This window comes from Musca autumnalis, unplaced genomic scaffold, assembly GCF_047663935.1.
Source record: "Musca autumnalis isolate F117 unplaced genomic scaffold, ASM4766393v1 scaffold_1, whole genome shotgun sequence".
Lineage (NCBI taxonomy): Eukaryota > Metazoa > Arthropoda > Insecta > Diptera > Muscidae > Musca > Musca autumnalis.
Window position 1 is genome coordinate 24,021,756 of NW_027411644.1, and position 12,241 is coordinate 24,033,996.

General features: G+C 36.4%; 1 pseudogene; it reads right to left on the bottom strand.

Annotated features, from left to right (window-relative positions):
• Positions 1-4,158: 4,158 nt before the first annotated feature.
• Positions 4,159-12,241, bottom strand: part of LOC141395008 (hexosaminidase D-like) — a 95,878-nt pseudogene continuing 87,795 nt past the window's right edge.

The following is a 12,241-nucleotide window of genomic DNA, read 5'->3' on the forward strand; positions in this document are numbered from 1 at the left end:
GCCTTTAATGTCAAATAACTCCTAATTCGGTTAAAAATTGTAGTTAGAATCTTCAAAATACCGAAAATCGGTACATAACGTGGGAACTTCAAATGTCATTAACAGCTAGTTCGAAGGTATGTGGGCTATACGAAAATATGAACTTTTTGTGAACAATTTTTGTTGGCTTTTAAATTTCAAATTACAGAAAGTTCGTCCAAAAAATAAAGCTAAGGTACGGAAAATCGGGAGGTTTGTTTTGGGGCTATACCAAAACATGGACGTTCGGTTAAACATTTTAAGTAAAATCCTCAATGTACCGAAAATCGGAAAGTATCGTTATATTGGGGCTATGTTGAAAATTGTTGATGCAGATGTGTGGTGACCACTACAACCTTCAAATGTCAAATTACAGTTAGTGCGGTTAAAAATTTTAGCTAAAATTGCCAATTACTGAAAATTGGGAGGTACCGTTATATGGGAGCTATATCCGAACATGGACCTATGTTGACAATTTTTTATGGAGAGGTGTTGTGACCACTAAGAACTTCAAATGTCAAATTACTGCTAGTTCGGTTTAATATTGTAGTTAAAATCATCAAATTACTGAAAAACGGCAGGTACTTTTATATGGGAGCTTTATCAATACATCGACCTTTCTTGACAATTTTTGGTGGACCACTAAGAATTTCAAATGTCAAAAGTTCAAATTACAGATAATTCGGTTAAAACTTGTAGGTAACTTTCTCAAAATACCGAAAATCCGTTAAATGGGGATACCGATATCCGTTATACCAAGGTACCGTTATATGGGGCTATACCAAAACATGGACCTATGTCCACTAGTTATATAAGTTTATTGACACTTAATAACCCTAAATGTCACTTTATAGATAAATCTGAAAATGTAGCTAAAAACGTCAAAATACCGTAAATCGGGGGTACCGTTATATGGGGGCTATACCAAAACGTGGACTTATGTCCACAAGTTTTGTTATATAAGTTTAGTGACGCTTAAGAGCCCTAAATGTCAAATTAGAGCTAAATCGGTCTGAAAATGTAGCTAAAAGCGTCAAAATACCGTAAATCGGGGGGTACCGTTATATGGGGGCTATACCAAAACGTGGACCTATGCCCACAACTTTTGTAATATAAGTTTATTGACACTTAAGAACCCTAAATGTTAAATTATAGCTACATTGGTCTGAAAATGTAGCTAAAAGCGTCAAAATACCGTAAATCGGGGGTACCGTGATATGGGGGCTATACAAAAACGTGGACCTATGTCCACAAGTTTTCTTATATAAGTTTACTGGTACTTAAGAACCCTAAATGTCAAATTAGAGCTAAATCGGTCTGAAAACTTAGCTAAAAACGTCAAAATACCGTAAATCGGGGGGTACCGTTATATGGGGGCTATACCAAAATGAGGACCCATGTCCACAAGGTTTGTTATATAAGTTAAGTGACACTTAAGAACCCTAAATGTCAAATAATAGCTTAATCGGTCTGAAAATGTTGCTAAAAACGGCAAAATACCGTAAATCGGGTGTACCGTTATGTGGGGGCTATACCAAACCGTGGACCTATGTCCACAACTTTTGTTATATAAGTTTATTGACACTTAAGAACCCTAAGTGTCAAATTATAGCTACATCGGTCTGAAAATGTAGCTAAAAACGTCAAAATACCGTAAATCGGAGGGTACCGTTATATGGGGGTATACCAAAACGTAGACCTATGTCCACAAGTTTTGTTATATAAGTTAAGTGACGCTTAAGAGCCTTAAATGTCAAATAAGAGCTAAATCGGTCTGAAAATGTAGCTAAAAACGTCAAAATACCGCAAATCGGGGGGTACCGTTATATGGGGGCTATACCAAAACGTGGACCTATGTCCACAAGTTTTGTTATATAAGTTTACTGACACTTAAGAACCCTAAATGTCAAATTATAGCTAAATTGGTCTGAAAATGTAGCTAAAAACGTCTAAATACCGTAAATCGGGGGGTACCGTTATATGGGGGCTATACCAAAACGTGGACCGATATAGCCCATCATCGAACTTGACCTGCCTGCAAACAAAAGATGCATTTTCCCAAAATTTCAGCGTCCTATCTCCATTTTGGTGGATGCTAGAGTGATTACCACAGACGGACGGACGGACGTGCACAGATCGACTCAGAATTTTACCCTGATCAAGAATATATATACTTTATAGGGTCGCAAATGAGTATTTCAATGCGTTACAAACGGAAAAACAAACTTAATATACCCTCCATACTATGGTGGAGGGTATAAAAATGCATTACTGAACTTTAATGCCTTTGGTGCGGAAACTTTTTTCGCGATAGAGAAAAATTGACGCCGTATTTCATAATAGTTTTCCATGCTCTACACCGCTATGTGGTGGTATTTTTTTGGTTATAGCCCTAATGTACATATGTATATAAATTTATCAATTTTATGATGTACTGTACTGTTTTTTTTTTTTTTTTTTTTTTTTTTTTGATTCATTCACTTTGTCCTTATTGTTATGTCGCAATAAAATGGCGAGAATTTTAAATGTAAAAATGTTTAACATTCGCCACATTACGTATTTTTCAAAGGAGGTCAATTTGAATGATTATGTTTTAAAATTTTGAAAACTGGATGTCGTCGAACTGGATGAACAAATTATTATGACATTATTATACCCTCAGCCTTTAGGCTATGAAGGGTATATACACTTTCATACGGGCAAAATGTGCCTCATCGAAATAATGGTTTTAGACCCCAAGTATGTTTGGACGAAATGTGTTTCAGACAATTTGGAGTCGATTGAGCAATGTCCGTCCGTCTGTCTGTCTGGCTGGCTGGAGCGCACGATAACTCTCGAAGGGATGAACCGATTCGGTTAAAATTTTGGCTTTCGTAATATTTTGTCCAAACTTAGTTTAAGTTCGAAGATGAGCTATATCGGTCCACTCCTTCCGGTACCTCCCCCACAAAAGTTCGAAAATGTTCGGAAAATTTGTACGCACGATAACTCTTGAAGGGTGTAACCGATTTGGTCCATACTTTGCCCATCGTGGAGCGTGTACCAGACTTAGATCAGGTTTTAATATGGACTCAATCGGTCCACTCCGTCGGGTACCTCCCACACAAAATTTTGGAAAAGTTCAGTTTAGGAACATCTCTCGAATCGCTTTGATTTTTGCTTTAGCAACTTGTATTCACTGCCCTCCATACGACGGTATAAGTTTCATCAGGGGCAAGTCCATACTTCCTGAGAAAATAGCCTGAAAGTTGCAAAAAACCCCTATGACACCGTGTGAGGAGGTTGGAGGGCAAAATAACTCTCGAACAGGTCTGCCGATTCGGTCCAAAGTTTGGCCTTAGTAATATTTTGTCCAAACATAGTTTAAGTTCGAAGATAAGCCATATCGGTCCACTCATTCAGGTACCTCCCCCACAAAAGTTCAAAAATGTTCGGAAAAATTGTGCGTACGATAACCGTTGAAGAGAGTGGCCGAATTGGTCCATACTTTACACATCCTAATATATCTACCAGATATAGATCAGGTTCAAATATGGACTATATTTGTCCACTCCATCCGGTACCTCCCACTCAAAATTCCGGATACATGTTCACTTTAAGACCTGCTTTCGAATCACTTTGATTTTTGTTGAAGCAACTTGCATTGCTGCCTCAATTGCGATGGTAAAAGTTGTTTCAGGGGCAAGTTCATACTTCTTGAGCAAACATCCCTGAAGGTCTAAAAAACCCCTATGGTACCATATGTAGTGGATGGAGATCCATTCTTTTTAGTATCTCCTCCGCAAAACTTTTGATATTAAATCCTAATCAACATTTTTGTCAGTTAAAACGCACAAAATTTTTAAAACTCCCTAAATACATGCGTTTTTTGGAAAAAAATTGTTTCAATATACACAGGCTGAGGGTATATCTCTGTCGGCAAAGCCGACTGATACTTTTTTACTTGTTTTGTAATAATTTTACCATGGTATGGATTCTCACGGGTTCTGGAACATAGAGGAAGTAAAGGAGAGAAAAAATGTTTGACAAAGAATAACAATTTCCTCCTTCAATAAAAGATATGAACTTTCCTTTTTGCAACACCTTCAAAGAAAAGTGGTTGTGTGGCTCCAAGTACCGTATGAATGAAAACTACCAATGTTTAATGTTCAGTTAAAGTTTTATTTAAAATATAAAAATACGCAAAGCTACTATAAAAAAAAATTTACAAAAAATTCCAATCTACCAGAAAATTAAAGCCATTTAAAAGTTTAAATCCTGTATAGGAATCCATCAACTTTTATCGTTTCAAAAGTTGTTAAAATGTATTTCGTCTTTGTAACACCTACAAAACAAACAAATGAAATTGTTGAAAAATAAACTACGAGTTAACACTCTGTTCCAGAAGCGACATGAATCTACAAATGTTTTCTACGATAATTTTGATCTTTTGATATCGAACAAATTGTAATAAAATAGTAGATTCTTGCAGTTCTGGAACAGACGAAAAGTTATTAAAAAGTAACTGAATTATGAAATTAAAATAACATTATAAATTAAATCGAAAACTCAAAATAAATTATACAAAGATCTTGTAAACTAAAGTTTAAAGTATGCACTTTAGAAACTAAAGTACATAAAAATCATCAGCCATAGACAAAACAATAAATTCTTAAACAAAACACTCTTTCGAAACCAACGAAAGATATTCTGCCAGCCACACTCATCGCGAAGTGATGCAGTTTGAGTCATGTTCGGACCGGCATGCTCTGGTAACCCTCCCAGACATTTTAATACACCATTCATGTTTTTGGGCGGAGATTCCGGAAAATTGGTGTTTGAGCTCAATCTAGGGTTTAGGTGACTGTTCTCTATGATTGTTTGCCTCCATTGTATTCGTTTTCGTCTCCATTTGTTGTCCTTTCCGAATCTAAAACAGAAACGAAGATAAGAAAATTAATAATATCCAAAAATACATATCTAAATCACATACTTTAATCATAGACTAACCCTGCGTTTACACATGACAGTACAGATGAGTTCATGTATTGATTGTCAGAAACCCAAAACTTGCCTGTGTAGGCAAGACGTAGGCGTCCAGACAACTGCAAGTTGTAAAATTATGAATGAAAATCTTCGATTTCTTTTTGTTTTCCGGTCATGTTCTTTTGTTTTCAACACTTTTCAATTATTATGTCACTTATTTTTACAAAAATGTCAAAAATTTGTTAACTCGACTGTCTGTGAAAAAATGATGGACAGTTGGGAGACAGTCGACAAATGTATGTATGTGTTAATAAATCAGAGTTGTATTTGAAGACAAACTGTCTGGTGTAAACGCCTAGTAATAAACGTATAGACAGAGAAATTGGAATATTCTTTTTTTTCTAGGTTTCGCCCTTACAGAAACTGCGCAGCGTTTTCACTCTATTGCACGAATTTTTGGGGTATATTGTATTATGTTGTTGAATATTTGTATATGATTATGTAGATCCGGCCAAATAATACCAATATATTGTCTTATACCAGAATAAATAGTTTAAAAAACCAACTGACTCAGTTCACAGTCAGTGAGAGAATTTAGGTGAGAGGATTTCTTTGTCTATACTTTTATTAGTCTATGCTTTAATAAAATAAAAAGGTTAATACTTTCCTTTCCAAATTCTTACCTTACGCATTGAGAAGAACACATTTTTATGACCATCACCGCCAAATAGCATCATCAGCCGCAGTCCTGATTGAATGACACCGGTCCATAGGACAGGACAGGGGTGTTTTTTGTTGGCCCCTTCTAATTTGGCACCATGTGGAAATGATGATGATGATAAGTTTGTGCCTAAAAATGTTCTTGAGACTGTTCTGCAATTAGATGCGTTTCATCCGATATCAAATGTAAATCATGTTGAGCATTGGCCAAATGACGTTGCAGCGAACCAATAGTGGGATATATGGTCTGTTCGATGAATTCGGCAATGGTGTACTGAAAGAAACTAAAAAAAGAAAAGAAGGAAGTAGATACACACTTCCCATATAAATAGGATAGTTCCTGCGGTCTTAATAAATATAGTTTTTTGTCAACTCGACGGCCCTCAAAGTAGGAGGAACTGGTGGCTGCCCATCCTTGAACATAATCTAATTGATATTGTTAGGGAATGTTATAAAAAGAAACAAATATTTAAACCAAACAAATTACCAAATTGTCGTCAACTGAATTTTGTATGAAATATGAAAAAAAAGAGAAAAAGAAACATTCAAATTGATTTCAATATGTATTATTGAATTAACATTCCATATTATTTCCTAACATAATTTAATAAATTTAACTAAAACAAAACTGTTTAAAAAGGAAAGAACATACGTTGTGAAACTTTTGGTTTGGGAGGACACGGATAACAATCTGTAAATAACGTCTGAGGAAAAGAACAAAGATGAGGAATATGAAATAATGAATGTTATAACAATCTCTGGTGTGGATTGTTCAGGAAAACACAAGTGAGGATTGATGTATACTGCGGGACGGACAAATTGTCTCATTGTGATCTTATCTGATAGTTACCATAACGTGTTAGAATGGAGATCACCCCTTGTGATCTTATCTGATGGTTATGTAACGCGTTCGAATGTAGATCACAAACTGAGCGATTTTATTGAATTTTGTTCTAGCCTAAGTACTAATCGTGAGAAGAAATAGTAGGGCGTAAATATATTAGTAATAGTTTACAGTTGCATAAAATGGTACATTAATGAGTTGTTTTACAAGAGTAATAGAATAAATTATTTACATAGTTGCATTCTGTCAGTTAACTTTAAAATACAATGAATCAATCACAATGGGAATTTGGAAAATTTACAAACTCACAATGACAAAGGTACAAAACTATGAAAATTGTTACTATTGAAATGTAGAGGGCATGGAAGTGTAATTATTGAAATATGGATTGCTTCAATGTTCTAAAATAGGAATAATGTATTCCTACAAATCATTATATTGAAAACCTAAAAGAATGAAGAAACAAATTAAAAAGAAAAGGAAAAACTGAACAAAAAAAATACATGAAATCAAACGTATACAATAAAACAAGAACTGAAGACGAGAGTTAAAAAAGAGAAAAACGAAATGTAAAAGCAGCTATTGCAACAAAACTATCCCCACAACAAAGGTCAATAGTACTAGAAGTACAGCCACATCAACAGCAGAAGATGACATCTCCAAAACTCATCAAAATTAGTATTAAGATAGTGTGTAAGTAGTTGTAAGACAAGAAAAATGTATATAAAAATGTCTATAATAACAATAATGAATTGTTAAAATGTTTAATATGAATCTCTAATTTGTTTTACTATTGAGAGAGAGTAGCTGGACCATGGGCGGTGTGGGAGTAGTGGCGTTACTTACCATATTGTTGGGTAGGTAACGGAGAATTTTTTTATTGGGGTAACTGTTAAAATTGTGAGTGTGTAAGTTACCATAGGCGTACTTTTAGGGCGGGAAAAATGCACTCCATGTGACAACTACATCGGTCAAAAATGTTCATTTCTCAGGCCAACAGCATGTGTATTTGTTGTACAATTTAATTATGTGGTTTTGATATAATAGGCATGTAAACTCCTACGTTACGAGGCGATAACCCGGGATAAAGTAACCTCGCCACGGCAGAGCTAGCCGATTAGAACTTGAAACATGCCCTGTATTCGAGATTGTCGAAAATAATTGTTGATCATTTTATTGCATTGACTCGCTCGTAACAATATAACCATTACTAACATGACCGACTCCGATACAAAAAGGTATCTGTATCTTGTCGGAACACCAGATGTATCATCCATATTTCTATGCACGTAGTCAAACAGAGTCCCCATAGAAATGCCTGGAAAACCGACTGAAATTCATAGCGCTGATGGTTTCAAAGCTTTGTGAAGAAGTCCTGAGAGCTGTGAATGCCTTACCAAAACTTCCCTGATTCGTTGTGAGGATTCCTGTCCATCACTTTTCTGGGGTATCGGTTTAGTGTGGGTTTAGCGTAGGCAGGCTTCGAAACATACTATATAAGGAGAACAAAATAGTATTAAGCGGAGCGACGGCACGTGACCTAGCCCTGATTTTAATAGCAGGGGTTGTAAACTGTGATATACAAGGGGTACATCCACTCGCCTTCCAACTAGTTCTTTAGGCCACGGACTTCCTTTTTGGTTTCTACGCCATTAATATTTAGGTCTTCCAGAATTTTCAAGTGAGGCACACTCGGTAGATTTAACTCTCGCTTTATCCTCTTCAGCTTTAATCAGATAAATTTACAGAGTCTTGTTCATGGCATTTAGTTTAGCCAATGCCCGCTCAGATTTTTCGAACTCCTGGGCCAGGGGTTTTCTTTCGCAGGCCTTCTCACGTTCTCGTTCATCCCATGCCATGGTCATATCGGACAATTTAATTTCTTCCTTTCTCCTTCGCCTGACAAAAATAATCTTTAGTGTAAACCAACTTACCTTATCACATATTTCATAGAGTAACTCCTGGGCCTGTCGCGACGTACCCTGCAGCTCGCTAATGTAAATTGGTGTCTTCGGCGTCAGTTCATGAACTCGTATGGGTAAATTAAAATTATGCCGGACATTATAATCTGACATCCATGCACTGTGTTCCTGGACCTGATTCAAGTACATTTGAATTTCCGACAACAGCTTATAGAGTCTCAGCGAATATTTGTAAAATTGATGGCCCAAATAGACATAGGTTGAAAATAGCTGATTATGATGCGAGTTTGGTTGCAGATCCAACCATGGATAACCGAAACGGCGCTTATCCAATTGATACACATTGCAGGGCCTTCAGCAAATCATTTTCCTTGGGATTTGTTTCAAAATAACCGTTCGAAACGGTCGATAGGGAAACTATTAAGCGGGGTATGCCAGTAGGTAAAAGTTCACACAAGACAGCGAAGTGGTCATAACGCTGCCAACCAGTGAAGGCAAGGCCTTGGAAACCCTTTGAGAAACGTCCTCCTTCCTTGGTAATAATCGCCAACCAACGTATGTTGTTTTCCAAATGATTTTGTATCGGCGGAATCATGAGACTTTCACCAAATGCCCCTTGAAGGCCGATGCTGCCCAGGCAGTGGAAAAGACTCGGGTATATCTCTCCCACAACATGGTTGGAATAAAACGGTAGATATAATTTATATAGACCCATACAACAACATATTGTCCGATTTGTGGGTGTTGCATTTCGCTTAGGGTCATGCCACGCAACATATCATCCCAAATGACCACCGTCAAGTGCACCCATTTGTTCCGGATAAAATGGGCCACATTTATGACATGATTCATAAACAGCTCTCGTTTGGTTTTCTGGCGACACTGGACACATTCTCCCATGCTCGCCACCTCGTCACAACCTATGTGTATATGCGATATTTTAACGGATTCCACCTGCAAATGAAATTCCACATGGCTTCAATAAAATACAATAAAGACTTTTGGCTGGGACATATAGATTGTGGGCTATCCGGTAGCTCCCGCAGTGAGGCAAATTCTTGCAACTTTAAAGCATAATCCAATGTCATGACGGAAAAGCCATAGTGGGCACAGGTTTCCAAGAAGTCCTGAAAGAGTTCAGGGAGAGAGAAAGAGAGATTTTAGTTATGAGAGGAGAGATAAGTATATGTTTTTGTTCTTACCCTTAATTCTTCCCGATTGTAGGCATTTTTGGCCGACAGTGTTGAAATATTGCCTTCAAAGGAAAACATGTCCTCATATTCGATTAGTAGGCCACTAACCCCCAGAGTTTTCATCATTGGCAGTAATTGTTTTAGGAAAGAGATCTGAAAGAAGAATCATAAATGAAAACATTAGAAATATAAGGTCTTCTGGAAGGTCTTCTGTCTCCAAGAAGACATTCAATTGGTCTTCTGTCCATTAAGAGGAACTTTAAAAGAAAACCTTTTCATGTTTTTCTGCCCCTTAAGAAGTCCTTTAAAATGTCTTCTGCTCACTATGACGATCATTAAAAGGTATTCTGACATTTAGAAGACCTTAAAATGGTTTTTGACCCTTAAGAAAAAACTTTCATTAACAAGTCTTCCGACTCCTATAAGGTCATAAAATGGGTTTCTGTATCTTAAAAAGACCTTTAAAAGGTATTCTGACTCCTAGAAGATCTTCAAATACTCCTCTGGTCCTTAAGAAGACCTTTAGGAGATCACCATTCCCTTAAAGGATCTAAATAGTATTTTGTCCCTTAAGAAGACCTTTAATAAGTCTTTGACTCCTAAAAAACCTTAAAATGATCTTCTGTCCCTTGAGAGAACCCTTGAACGACATTTTGTCCCCTAAGAAGACTTTTAGAATGTTTTCTGGCTCCCAGAAAACCTAAAAGTGGTATTCTGTCCCTTAAAAAGACCTTTAAAAGTCTTCTGTCCCTTAAGAAGACCAATGAAAAGTCTTCTGACTCATAGAAGACTTTAAAATGGTTTTCTGTCTCTCAAGAAGACCTCTAAAAGGCATTCTGACTCATAGAAAACCTTCAAAAAGGTCTTCTGTCTCCTAGAAGATCTTTAGAAACGGTTGCTTTTAAGTCTGGAGTATTACCCCATTGCACAGTGGATACACTTGTATGGAGAAAGTGGCCAAAAATATTTAGAGTGTAAAAATCAAGCCAATGCGCCGGTTACAGCTTTGTGCTACTGCGAAGAGTGTTTTAAGAAACCACGAGCGTAACATTCTCCTCCCTTCCCCCTCTGGAGGGGGTATACGATAAGAATTGTTTTATGCTGTTAATACAAAATGACATTGACAAAGGTCCCGATTATCTTATGATGCAAAAATATCCTTAGGGAAACAAAACAATCTCCAAAACAACATAAAATTCAACCAATTTAGCGGATTAACAAAAAATCAACATTTTTGTCTGAAAATTGATAAAATTTTTTATATAGATCTTATAGCGTTCTTCTTGGAAGGCACGTACCGCCAACGTAAGACTAATTTGGAAGAAGATTTCTTCACCTTGCCACTGATGCCAATTATGTTAATGTACGTGGTCAGATAACAGAGTTATACGCTAATATATCCATAGAAACCCTATTCTAGGGCAGCTTTAGTCTGCGACCCACCATTTATAGTCTGGCACTAGATGGCAGCTGATTCTAATACTGAATATTCTTTAACTCATGACCTACTTTGGAAAATTATTCTCGAGGTGGGCACTGGTGGGCATCATGACTAAAACCTTAGGTCAAATTTGAGTATATGATCGAATTGGCATTACAAAATACACTAAGAAAATATGCAGCTAACTAGAATTCCACAACACGCTAAAACACTTTTTTTATGAAAATTAAGCTATTACCTCCTCCTTCAAAATCCACTATAATACTTTGCTATACGTATTATTTTCGCGATATTTTGAATATACATATTTACTTGCACATAGAAAATAGGTTGTACTCACAACAAAAACTATTAGTCAAATGTTCCGACTTTTGAAGCTATTCTTAAGAAGATCGCGTTCGAATGAAACAAAAACTAATATATTTTTAAAAAGGTCCATGTCATAGCTGTCAGAGTTGCCAGATGTTGTGCCAAAATGTTGACATTCAGTTTTTATTTTTGGCCAATGGGTGGATCCACTGTGCATTGGCTTAAACTTCATCATTACTTTCTGTATTACAAAGAATAATGTTTTTTCAAAACGATCTGACAGTGTTGCAAAAGTTCTTTAACTAATCCACATTTTGAGAGGCTCAATATTGGCCTCAAAAATTCTTTATATAATCCACATTTTGAGTGGCTCAATATTGGTCGTATGAACCGACAAAATGTTGATTACGATTAAAGTTCAAACATTTTGCGGAAATGGTACTTAAAGGAATGGACCGACATAGACCATGGGGGTGCCATAGGGGGTGTAAATGGGGATCCGTACCGTGGAAAGAACAAGTAAAATTATTATATTATTAAAAGTAAAATTATTCTTAAGAAATAAATACAAAAATATTACTTAACCTACTTAAACTAGTGTGTAGAAAAGAGAAAGTGAGAGTGCACATATGTGTACGAACGCATCTGCCATACAATCTTATGGAGAGGTCGTAAAATACTCTTATCTTACATGCGCATACATGTAGCATGCAACCACATGGTTATTAGACTGCTCATAGATTGCCTGTACCAATCTATTTCAGACATACCACATGTGGGAATGGAAATTCTTATCTCCTTTCTTCTAACGACCTCCCACGATAAGAAG